This window comes from Anticarsia gemmatalis, chromosome 26 (genome assembly GCF_050436995.1).
Source record: "Anticarsia gemmatalis isolate Benzon Research Colony breed Stoneville strain chromosome 26, ilAntGemm2 primary, whole genome shotgun sequence".
NCBI classification, from domain to species: Eukaryota; Metazoa; Arthropoda; class Insecta; order Lepidoptera; family Erebidae; genus Anticarsia; species Anticarsia gemmatalis.
The window spans coordinates 3,761,559-3,773,053 of NC_134770.1; the positions used below are offsets into that span (position 1 = coordinate 3,761,559).

At 35.4% G+C, this 11,495-nt stretch overlaps 1 protein-coding gene across 13 annotated transcripts in view; it reads right to left on the minus strand.

The window, feature by feature from the left end:
- The window catches only part of RyR (Ryanodine receptor), a 167,703-nt gene extending 156,578 nt beyond the window's left edge, over positions 1-11,125 (minus strand). For all 13 annotated transcript variants that reach the window (XM_076131806.1, XM_076131809.1, XM_076131799.1 and 10 more), the window contains exon 1: positions 10,900-11,125. The gene's annotated coding sequence lies outside the window, so the exon portion shown is untranslated. The remainder of the gene's footprint in view (positions 1-10,899) is intronic.
- Positions 11,126-11,495: the final 370 nt, after the last annotated feature.

The window sequence follows — 11,495 nt, forward strand, 5'->3', positions numbered from 1 at the left end:
TCCATCAGCTACATTTATAGTATAGAAACACGCTATAAATCGCAAGGAGGAAACACCGAACTTTGCCGTCTCGCATCCAATGGAAAGCTGACCTAATTCGCGGTGCGGTAAAAATAGTCTCCGTTTCAGCTGCGTGAATGACAAGATTCGGAGATTTGTTCTTGCTGTACTTTTACTAGTAGTTTTATTTGTCATTATTGATTTATTTTTATGTACATGCACTCAATTCAAGTTTAGTAAGCTACTTCAAATTGCACGTATTTTTTTTTCAACTGTATCAAAAGTGGAGGAGTAAAAGTAGTTTGTTTTTCAGATATTCGTATCTGTTAATATATTTTTTTCAACAGTTTATTGTCCCACTGCTAGGCTAGGATCTCGAGGGAGGGGTTATGCCTATTAATTACTTCATTAAATTTATTTTTAAGGTCCCAGACACTGTTATAAAAGTACATTTTATCCCTTTTCAAGCAATTTACTCTACATACATGGTTTCCATGAAAACAGGCGAATTGCTAAACGGATATGCAAATACGATCATGGATATGTTTCCAAAATGCAAATTTCATTAAGCCCCTATTCGCACAGATAATGATACATCTACTTATTTCGGCTTTGCAACTATTAGGAGAATGTGCTCCATCTCTTTCTTTCCCATGACTTTTGGAAACCTCTCGCTCACTCCTGTGGTTAAGAAACTTGGGTAGGGCACACCGTAAACTTGTTACGATATAATTAAGTTTATAAACCTAATACCATGGAAGCAAACACTGATGTCATCAAAAAATCAAACAGTTACAACCATTTCTATAGACGTAGACATGTCTGCTTAGCTATAGTACAAAACTCTTGTCAGTTTTGACTTCCCAATATTTTTGGTGAACATTTTGGCAGAATATAATTCTCTTTTTTGCATTGAATTTAGACCTTTGACTTGATAACCATGACTTACGAATAGTGACTATAATGTTGAATTGCTGACATCATGTTTAATACTGAAATATAAACTATAATCTACCTACTGTTCAAGTCTAGAGCTAATATTTATTAAAGAACATAAAGTTAATTAATGGAAATTTTGCTGCCATTTATTACAACACACGTTGTACAAACTGTTTTATCTAAGAGGCTGTCGGAAAATACTTTGGATGCAAATGCAAACTTGAGGGTGTATAATAAGGGTGAAACTTGTAATATTTTGGCGCGAATCTTATCAAGTTAGGGGCTGTTTGGACACGCTTTGTAATCGGTTTAAAAATGCTGACAGAGAGGGAAATCTATGTCAACATACGAACGATGAAAAGTATATAAAATGTGCCAGTTTACGAAGTTTTGATAGAATAACTTGTGAAAGGAAAAGATTTTTGTTTTTATGTGTTGTTTACTTGTCTGTCTACAAATATAGCGTACACGTGACTTAAGTACTTTGATGTCAAATTGAATCAAGAACTAACAAAACAAAAAAATATTCATTGCAAAATATAACTATTACGCGATATCATAAACCTCTATCATTTAAATTGTGGAGTACTTCAAGGATACTGAAAATTGGAGCAACAACCAAACAGCATCTAAAGAATAAGTCCTTTCGTTCAATTTGTATATAAACTGGCATCTTGAACAGTTCAAAGCAGCCTAACAAAGACAAAGCTCGCATTTACATTTTCTAGACTTTTATCCACCCAATTCCAGCGCTTGTATCAATGGCCCCACTTTTTAACGAACGGTAGAGCTCAAACAACTTCTCTCTAAACTTGTTTGTCCTTTTTCCTAGCAAACTACTTTTCAGCTTAACCCTAGCTTATTAAGCATTACTTCTTTACGTCTCTTATCTTCATTATGAAATTGTAGAATCATTTTTTTTCAGAGGGTATTTACCATTTATATAGATTACGATTGGCACAACTACAAGGTATTGTTAATGTATAAGCCAATTACTTTCTACTAAATTCGATTTTACTTCCTAGTTTAATCATCAGATAAAATCAGATCAGTTTATGGCACACAATCTTTTGTTAACCATTTTGCAGCAACATTTGCAGTAATCAGAGGACAAATTGCACTGCTAGGGGTCTCCCATCCGTCCATTTGGGACCCAACACGCTAACCTACTTTATTAAAACAAAGGACCTAACAAAAACCTCGCATTTGTTGTCCACGAGTCATTACATTGCTTCATGAATATGCATACATAGTACGCCAACGCTACCTAATTTAGCAGCAGCGTAATCACAGTTTACGACTAGAATATCCGCAGTTAGCCAAGTGGACTGTGTTCCTAACTTCTCTCATTTTGAATGTAATCTCCGGTTTTCGATGAAATGGGAGAATTTCCTCATGGATAAATTATTATTAAAATTATTGGATGGAAGCTTGTGTTGCTTATGTTATACTAGAATCAGCAGAAAGAAAAACTTAATAGAAGACAAGACATTTACTGCAATGTGTTACATTGAATGCAAAAGTATCAGCAGCAGTTTCAAGTATAAAAAATCCGGAATACATATTAATTTATTTCCTTTAACCATAGGCAAATGTTCACAAATATGTTTGATCCACTAATAACCAAATCTGTAAAAATATCAACTAAAACGTGGATAAAAATATGAGAGTAAAATGTAATTTCTGCAGAAACATTATCTATCTTAATGAAACAGACATCAGAAAATACAACAGACCTTTACAAATAGAATTCGCGACTCGACACCTACACAGGTACATCAGCTATCCATTATATCAATGACGGAAGCCCGAGTCACTGACTTGTATACTTTTAATAACTGACAACATATTTACGCGAGGGAAACATCATACATGTTTCAGAGAAACACATTTTTATATTGTCAGCCTCAGGAATAAATTATATGAATATTTTGCGTGTGGTATAAAATGGGAATACATTCATATTTATGGAGACTAATAACATCTACTTCTTGGTATAAAGAGTAGAGGGAGCTTCCTAAAAATCCTTGGATTCTAATTTTTCACAAATGAGAAAATTTTGTACCCGATTTCCTGGGTGTAACTGACGTTTGGATGTAAGTGCCATGTCAGAATAACGTTACCTTAATATAACTTTTGTAAATTTCTATTTCTACGACAGACGACCACAGAGAGTTCAATATTACCCTCAAAAACCGAACGAAATTTATTCGTTCCACAGACTAGCATTACTCCACAACCAAAGGCCCAAGAAAGGTAGACTCGGGATAATCTTAAACCATAAAACGCTTAAACTTGTAAATTCACAGGTGTAAATAGTGTATAAAACATCTTTTACGATCTTTCTAAAATACGAGGTAATTTCGCACTACGGTGTTGGGAGTAAGGATCACAATCGCTTCATTTTACGACATGTCACGCAGTCACATTTAACTTGTAAAGTATCTGTCTTGTTCCACCGCATGGAACTGTTCAATCTACAGCAGATTTTTTTTATTTTAGACCAAAATAAAAATACCAAAAGTTAGTTTCAAAACTACCCCTTAATAAATAAAAGGAAACCTCATCAGCGACCAAGCCTAAGTTGACCTAAAACACGGAAAACTTCAATTAACAACACACTTTTTAATTAATAAACTAACACAAAATCATACTGGACTGACCTTTTTATCATCACTTCGAAGCCCACTTAATTCACGAACACTTCACTTGAAACTTTCAAACAGAACACGGCACCACACATCGACGCAAACTCTTATTTATTACAAACACTTTTTTATGGTAAATTTCCGGTACGCACACGTCACACCGCGGCGAATGCCGCAGAAAACTGAAATCTGCAAAGCAATAAAGCTTTCACCGAAAGCAGTGTTGCCAGCAATGCTCACTCACCCAACAATGCTGGTAAATGAAAATTAAGAAATAGTTACAGTAATGGATTTTAGTGCGATCTTCCATTTTCCTTGCGTCTGTGAATTTTAAAAGCTGTAGTATAACTTGTATTGTGAAATTAAAATAACTCATGTGTATTATCAAAACATTCCCGACATGATGCAGTCAGGTTTGAAGGTCACTCAATGTTATTCTAATCATTTGTTATGAACACACATTTGTGTTCAAAATAATATTTCACGGATATTTATTTATTAGTTCAAGTAATTCTCTGCTCGTTTTAGTAACTTTATTGCGCTTTTTTATGCGTACATTGAAGAAAATTGAACTTCTTGTGTCTACACACATTGCCGGTATAAATTTTCAATGTTGAATTTGAATTAGCGGATTTTTTTATATGGGGAGTTTTGGAACAAAAACTAGCAACTAGTTTTCACTAGTGCACTTTTGCAAATTTTAAACCATTTAGCGCTTAACGTGTGAACGTATTGAATAGCAAATCAGGATTTTTGAGGTCAATGCGGCTTTTTTCCTTTTTTGTTGAACTTTATACTTTTTTCTTGTTTGTCCCCAGAGAGTTGAGGATTACTTTAGATTAGTCCAGATTTCAGGGTTTTGTATGCAGTGAGTGCCATTTGACCTCTGCAACGGATCGTTGTACAAACCTACCTACCTATGTATGACGTGTGTGGTATAAGCTAAGAACTTTAGATTGCTATGTTCTCTTGGGAATAAAGTTTCCTTGTCGTATCTATTCGAATGACAGGTAAAGATAAATTATATTAATATTGGGCCCCAAAAAAGAATATTTATTTTGTTGACCTGTTTTCCGAGTAATCGATATTATTATCATTAATTTCGTCGTCCCTTCATTCTTCTTCAAATATTTGACAGTATCTTTTTATAGCATCAGTTTAATATATTTGGAAGTACCATACCATATTTAATAGCTATAAGAACTTTTATTAGACTTTCTTACACGTGCAGAACTTTTTTGTACCAAAAACTCTAATTAGAAAAATAATTTTCACCTTTCTAATTAAGATGGTTTGAAGAGATATTACAAGCAGATCTGATAAGTACGATGGGACCGCTGTGATTCGGTAAGGGTTTTTCTCAAGGAACGCGTACTTTAAGGAAGAATTTCATTAGCAAGATATCAATATGAATCATACTTCAAAATGATTTATTAGATATTGTTTTCGCAGCAGATGACAGTGAGTTAGATTATTCAGCAATCTTTTTATACCATCGATTTTTAACAACCTTTTATTGGTCTAATTACCAAACACATTTTGACGTACCGCAAAAAAAGTTGTCTGTTTGTATTTCACAACAAAAGAATCTATGAAATCAATCTCATTTTTTTTGTTCAAATTGCCTGTATGAAGTAAACTATAGAACAGATTTAAATACATTACACAGTACCAGATATACTGTGTTATGTCGTCTGAAGCGTAGCAGAGGACCCCGCTTGTCGGAAACAAAAGCTTTACAGTGATTGGTTGCGTGACCGAGCGTAAGCTGTTTGTTCATTGTAATTGACCATTCGTATATTATACCGGTTCGAATGAATTATCCATAATGGTTGATTAAGTACATGATTTTTTTTAACTATTTATTTAATCGTATGTTCAGTGGTCAACCTTTAAACTTTAAGTCGTTTAAGCCGGAAGGCCTTTGACATGGCTTAGCGAGTGTTATTTTATAACAGACAACTACAGGGCCGAATTTTTTACGTGCCCTCTGAAGCACGAAGACGCCCAGTTCAAATACCACTATGAAATGACCGGGCCAAGGTTTACTTACCCCACAGATCGTTTAGACCGGTGAGAGCAACTAGCAATTTTTTTAATGATTTTTCAGATAGCGACCTTTAAGCTACACTCAGCGGCAGAAAAAGTGGCCCAAGTGCTTATCGTGAATTTGTAAACAAATTAAGTAATATATGGAAGATATATTGTTGTAAGTAGTTGCGAAGTGATCTGTTTTGTTTTATGAAGTGTTTAATTTGAGATTAATTTGAGTGACGGATAACTTTTTCTGACAAAGTGTGTTAGAACTGAATTCAGTGTTGATTCGAGAGGTCAGTTGAAATCTGTATTTTGAAATATTGCTGCACAGAAACGATTATTTTTATGATTTTTATTGATTATTGGTCTATTTAGATTTCAGAAAAGATTTGAAGATGCCACTTACTGCTGAACAAGTGGCTTAGGTGGTCTTGTTGTCCGATCAGGGCCATTATCATTGAGAGGTGGCTGCATTTTTTAATGTATCGCGTACCACTTTAAGGTCTGCGATTAAGAGGTATCGTGAGACTGGTCTCTACACGCGGCGACCAGGAAGTGGACGAACACCATGTACATCCGCCAGAGATGACCGATTTGTTAACCTCGAAGTGCTGAGAAACCGCTTTCTAACAGCTTTTGAGATTCAGTAGAGGCTTCAAGCTGCACGCAGAGTCATTCTTAGTGAACGGAACGTAAGGCGAAGGATAAGAGAACGTGATTTACGGGCAGGAAGACCAGCCCGAGTTCCAGAACTCGAGAGACACCATCGAGTTACGCGATTACGATTTGCTCGTAAACATGTGAATTGGTCCATCGACCAATGGAGCAAGTTCTTGTTTACCGATGAGTGCTGAGTAGCATTAAGAGCACCAAATGGTCGTGAGAGAGTGTACCGACGCCATTAATAACGGTTTCTTCCCAACAGAACTCGTCAGACGGTCTGTTACAAAGGTGGGTCTGTTATGGTGCGGCGAGGTGTATGTTTGGAGGCACGTACGGAGCTTGTCATCGTAAATCAGCGCCTAACAGCAGCCGGGTACACTGAAGAAATCCTCCAAGACCATGTTGTACCACTTATGGATTTCATTGGTTGGGAGGATTAACTCTAATGCTGTTTAATGCCCGCGCTCATAGCGCTCGCGTTGTGGAATCGCACCTTGCTGATATCGAGATTCAAAACTGGCTTAGCCTGCTCGCAGTCCAGACATCAACCCCGTAGAGTATGTCTGGCACATGCTAAAAAACAGTGTACGTGCACTGCCCAACCCACCAGAATCACTTGGTGAGCTAAGAACCGCTCTAGTCAGAGTGTGGGATAAAATTCTTCAAGAAGTAATTAAAACAACCTAAAAAGCATGCCAGAACCCATGCAGGTCACAATAAATGCTAGAGGAGTTAACACGCAGTATAAACTTTATTCTTTCTTTGGTACAGAATTAATTTTTTGCGAAAACTTTCAAGAAACGATTTCGAAAAAATCTGTATTTTTAAAATTTTTCCCATTTCTGATAAAAAATTACGACTACTTAGTGTAAATTGTAACTAAACTTGTGTATAAACTGTTTAACTAATAGTTATAGCCAAAATAATAACCATGTATTGTTATTATAAAAAGTTTTATCGTAGTTTTACTTTGGGCCACTTTTTCTGCCGCTGAGTGTAGTTAAATAGGTTTAATATCTTATTATCGCCCATCAATTTTCATGTCATAATGAAAATTGTTTTCAGGGAACGTGCTGAAATTGGCAGAGTGCCACATGCACCTATTAGAATTTTCAGGTATATAGGTACAGATAGGCTTTCTTTACGGGAAATTTATTTATTTTCTACAGAATAAAATAATGTAGGTACTCGGGACTTGTGCACAACACGTACAGAACTTGATAAGCACATCACCTCGGTAACTTAAAAATGATTTCAAGTAGATAATAAACAAATAAATATAAATGTTTTGCATTTAGTTTGCAAGGAAAGACGGTAACCCTTTACCCAGCAGTGGGACACATAAATGACTTAAAAAAATGTTTTGAATTAACTCAAAAGCAGAAATTCGATATATCGAATAATTTTTACTCAAAATAGCTGTCACCTTCGCTTGTCAAAGCCCGCCAGTCTGAATAAAAGCAATAATTCAATAAGCGAATATGATTAAGTTCTCAACAGCGGAAGTTGGCAGAATGTCTTCACAATTGCCAGTGGCGTGACTCACGCAGTTTCATTTATCCTGTGCGTGTTGTCTTCGTATAATTATTATCTATTCATTTAGCAAATTCTTCTAGACATTGTTCAATTTCTGGTTCAGAAACAAAGAAATATTTTATTATTTAGTTTACGACACGACAATTTAGAGCTAACCTGTCAGTCACTACAAAACTTAAACTAAATTCGGAGACAGCCTGTTCTACTAGTGCATAGCTCATAAATACATTGTCTGATATAGGTAAATATAAAACTCAAAAAGCAGCCAAAAAAATATCTTACACTGTGTTGCGATAGTAATATCCCTTGTATGAGTCAGAAATATGAATGATGCTTATTTTGGACCGACAACAAACTGAGACGTCACTTACAAAGTTGTAATCACCACATTTGGCAATGTCCATTACAATTAAACAAGTATCTATTACATACGTTGCGCAATGTTATGTAAAATACAATGAGAAGTTACAATCTTATACGAATGAAAACAGCAAATAAAAACATATTTTCGAAATCAAATAAGGCGTGAAAGCCAAATAATTGAAATAAAGGTAAATTAAAGCAAATACCAATTCTCTTCTGAAACTTTATTCCGGCTCTGTTGTAAAATGACCCTATCGCTATCCTGATGATGTTGTTTGAATCGCTACTTAGTGGTATATAACTATAGAATAAATATAGATGACGTGATGATAAACACAATTTTAAACTGCATTGAATACATTGCCTTTTATTGGCTCTCCTATCAGTGTTCTGCATAGCAGTTTGGCGAAGACCTAAATGATCTAGTATCAAAATGGAGAACAAGGCCTCATTGTAGGTTACGCCGGCATTCATAAAATAATTCAGCCGTCTAATCACTGTGGACGAATGCCAAAATCACATCTTCAATAATGACATTATTAATCAAATTGTTTCTGAATCACTATTAACATTCGCCGAGGCAAACTTGAGAGAATTAAAAGCATTGCTGCTCTCATAGATGAGGAATCCTATTATTTCGATATTTCAAGTGACCACTTCTTAAAGAACTGAGCTTTGTTGTTCTAAAGATAGGTTATTGTTATTCATTAGAATAAAACATCTGGTCAAGATAAAGTAGAGAACCCAACAATGAAAGTTACACGTGATTTGAGAAAAGGAAAGTACTTATACCATTTTAAAATAGCTATAGTAATAGCAAATTAATGTAAGATTTAGCAGATATTGTTTCCTAGTCAGCAGCATTGTAAAAAGTCATACATTTTTACATTACCTATACATTTTCTGTCTAATATCCAATTTAAGAACTTTAATATTCTGAACGACCATAAAAAACAAACTTATTTCCCATTTCTTTACAGGAATTTAAAAGTAGATAAATATGGGACCCTTCGACATAACATTGAATTTTTACCAACATTATCGTCTCGTCACACAGGTAAAAGGCAAAGCCGATTTTCCATTCTGTGCGTCTCCTAAAGGGTTATTGTCGACCCATATCAAATAACACGGATCTCTAAGCTTTCTTGATCTTTCTTGAAAGTCTTGGGGTGTGACAGCCGAAGGGTATCGCGGTCCGTATAGGCATTATATTGAATGGAACTTTCGTGTTTTGCATACTATACAAGTTTAAGTTTTGAGTATTGCAATAGTTCTCTGAAGCGCAACGCAAAATGTACGGTATTTTTTCCATTTCAATTGTTCTCATAGATGAACCTAATGGTTGTTTATTCTGTGTTTAGGTCTGTAAGATTTTCCACTCAGATTTGCTGATTAAATAATGCAGCAGTGTTTAAGGAAAGACTTCACCAGTCGTGCAATTGAACTAGCAGCTATACGACATTTCTATTGGACGATGGTGAAATAGATCATCTTGGCATTTATTGGGTTTTTGAGAGTTGGGTAGTTGAGAGCTGATCATCCACCGTTAGTGGTAAGTTTTTCAGGTTTAAAAAGTACGTGACATAAACAACAAAGCCTTACATCCAGTGAATATAAGCATACCACGTGTAGAATCATCATTTCCTGCTTATTTCTTCGCCCTTTGTATTCCTAGGGTTGTTTTCTAAGTACAAGTTTAAACCTTCTTGGTAAACGACGCGTAAAACTAGATGTTTATGCTAATATTATCGTTTGGGCAAATCGTTTTTAGGTCTGTATGTAATCGTTATTTCGTAAGCTTTAGGCAGTAACGTTCAGTCACGCGAATTCCTTTTTCGGGGAAATTTTGTAGTTAGCGGAATGACTAATTCATTATGATGAAATTCAACTAGTTGTTCTGAGTATAGGTAGAATTTCAGGGTTACTGTAATAGTTTGAGTAAAATGTGTTAGACTTTAGGCATGTGGGTATAATTAAGAAAGAAAAGTAGCCTGCTATTATCTTGGAAGTAGAAGTTGTAACGTTTTAAAGATTGTGTCAAGGGGAGAGTAGAAAATAGCTGGTTCATTTTAGCAAAATTGGGGTTTCTGCAGTTAAAACGGCATTTTAATGAATATTTTATAAAATATGATGTCAAGTAGTAAAAACAGAGCTCACAAAGACCAAGTATTAGAGCAAAATGACCTCATTTTTTATTATTGTAGCAGTTTAGTTTACATTTTACAGCGTATTAGTGGCCCTTCCGTTAGGTCTGACACCTACAAGTTGAATTTCTAACCTTTGCCAAGAAACGATAATAAGCTCGCATTTTGTTCGTTCAACGTGCCACTTGTCTAGACAACATATCAGTCTTCCTGATTTTAACTATAGACATTCAAATCAATGCGTTGCCGGGCGTACAAATAGCCGATAATCCGGACTAAAGATACACCTCTATCACTAGATCAAATGTCAAAGCACCACTCTACTCTACAGGCATAAATCTAGCATTAATTACATGACCTACAAATTACTATTGTAAAACCGGCTCCCAGCCAAATTGCCAAATAAAATTAATTGCCTGGGCAACGGTTTATTTATAGTTATGTAACACGACTTAATTCTAGGTAATCAGGTATAATTTTTTACTTTGCAAAAATATTTTTGCATTTTTTTCCAAATTTCCGGGTAAATTTTCATGTAAAAAATATAAAATTAGCAAAATTTTACTCACCACATGCGTCAGGAACGCACAAATAAATCCTTATTGGTTGTGTCAACGCTGCACGCACTGTTCACACATTTTTCACTGTTCACAACACTTAGAAGCTAATTCCAGAAAACACACGTTCCTTATACAAATTCTCCCAATCACGTGGCCTTTCCAGTCGGAGTCGGGATTGGAATTTCGAAATTTGGATTAAAAAATCCGTTTTTCAAACGTCCGGGCTGCTCGAGCGCCGGACTATTTGAATTTAGAACAGATCGAGAACGCGCATGCGTGCCGGTACTGCGCTATTTATATTTTTGCTGGGCTATATACAATCCAGTTTATCTTGAGCTGTCGTTCCTGTATTATACAATTTAAAACGAGGTGGCTCTATAACTAGCCGGAGCTCAGGATAATTTGGTCAGTTGTCTTATTATTTTGACTGAGAAACACTTGATCGAACCCGGGAGTTTACGACTTTACCACTTTAATGTATAATTAAAAGTCATTGGCCAGGGAAGCCGGATAAATTGGAGATTCTATGTGAAAATTGATCAACATTTTTACTATATTCCAATTTTCTTCTGGGCTGTAAGTGAAAAATATGAGAGTAAAACGAG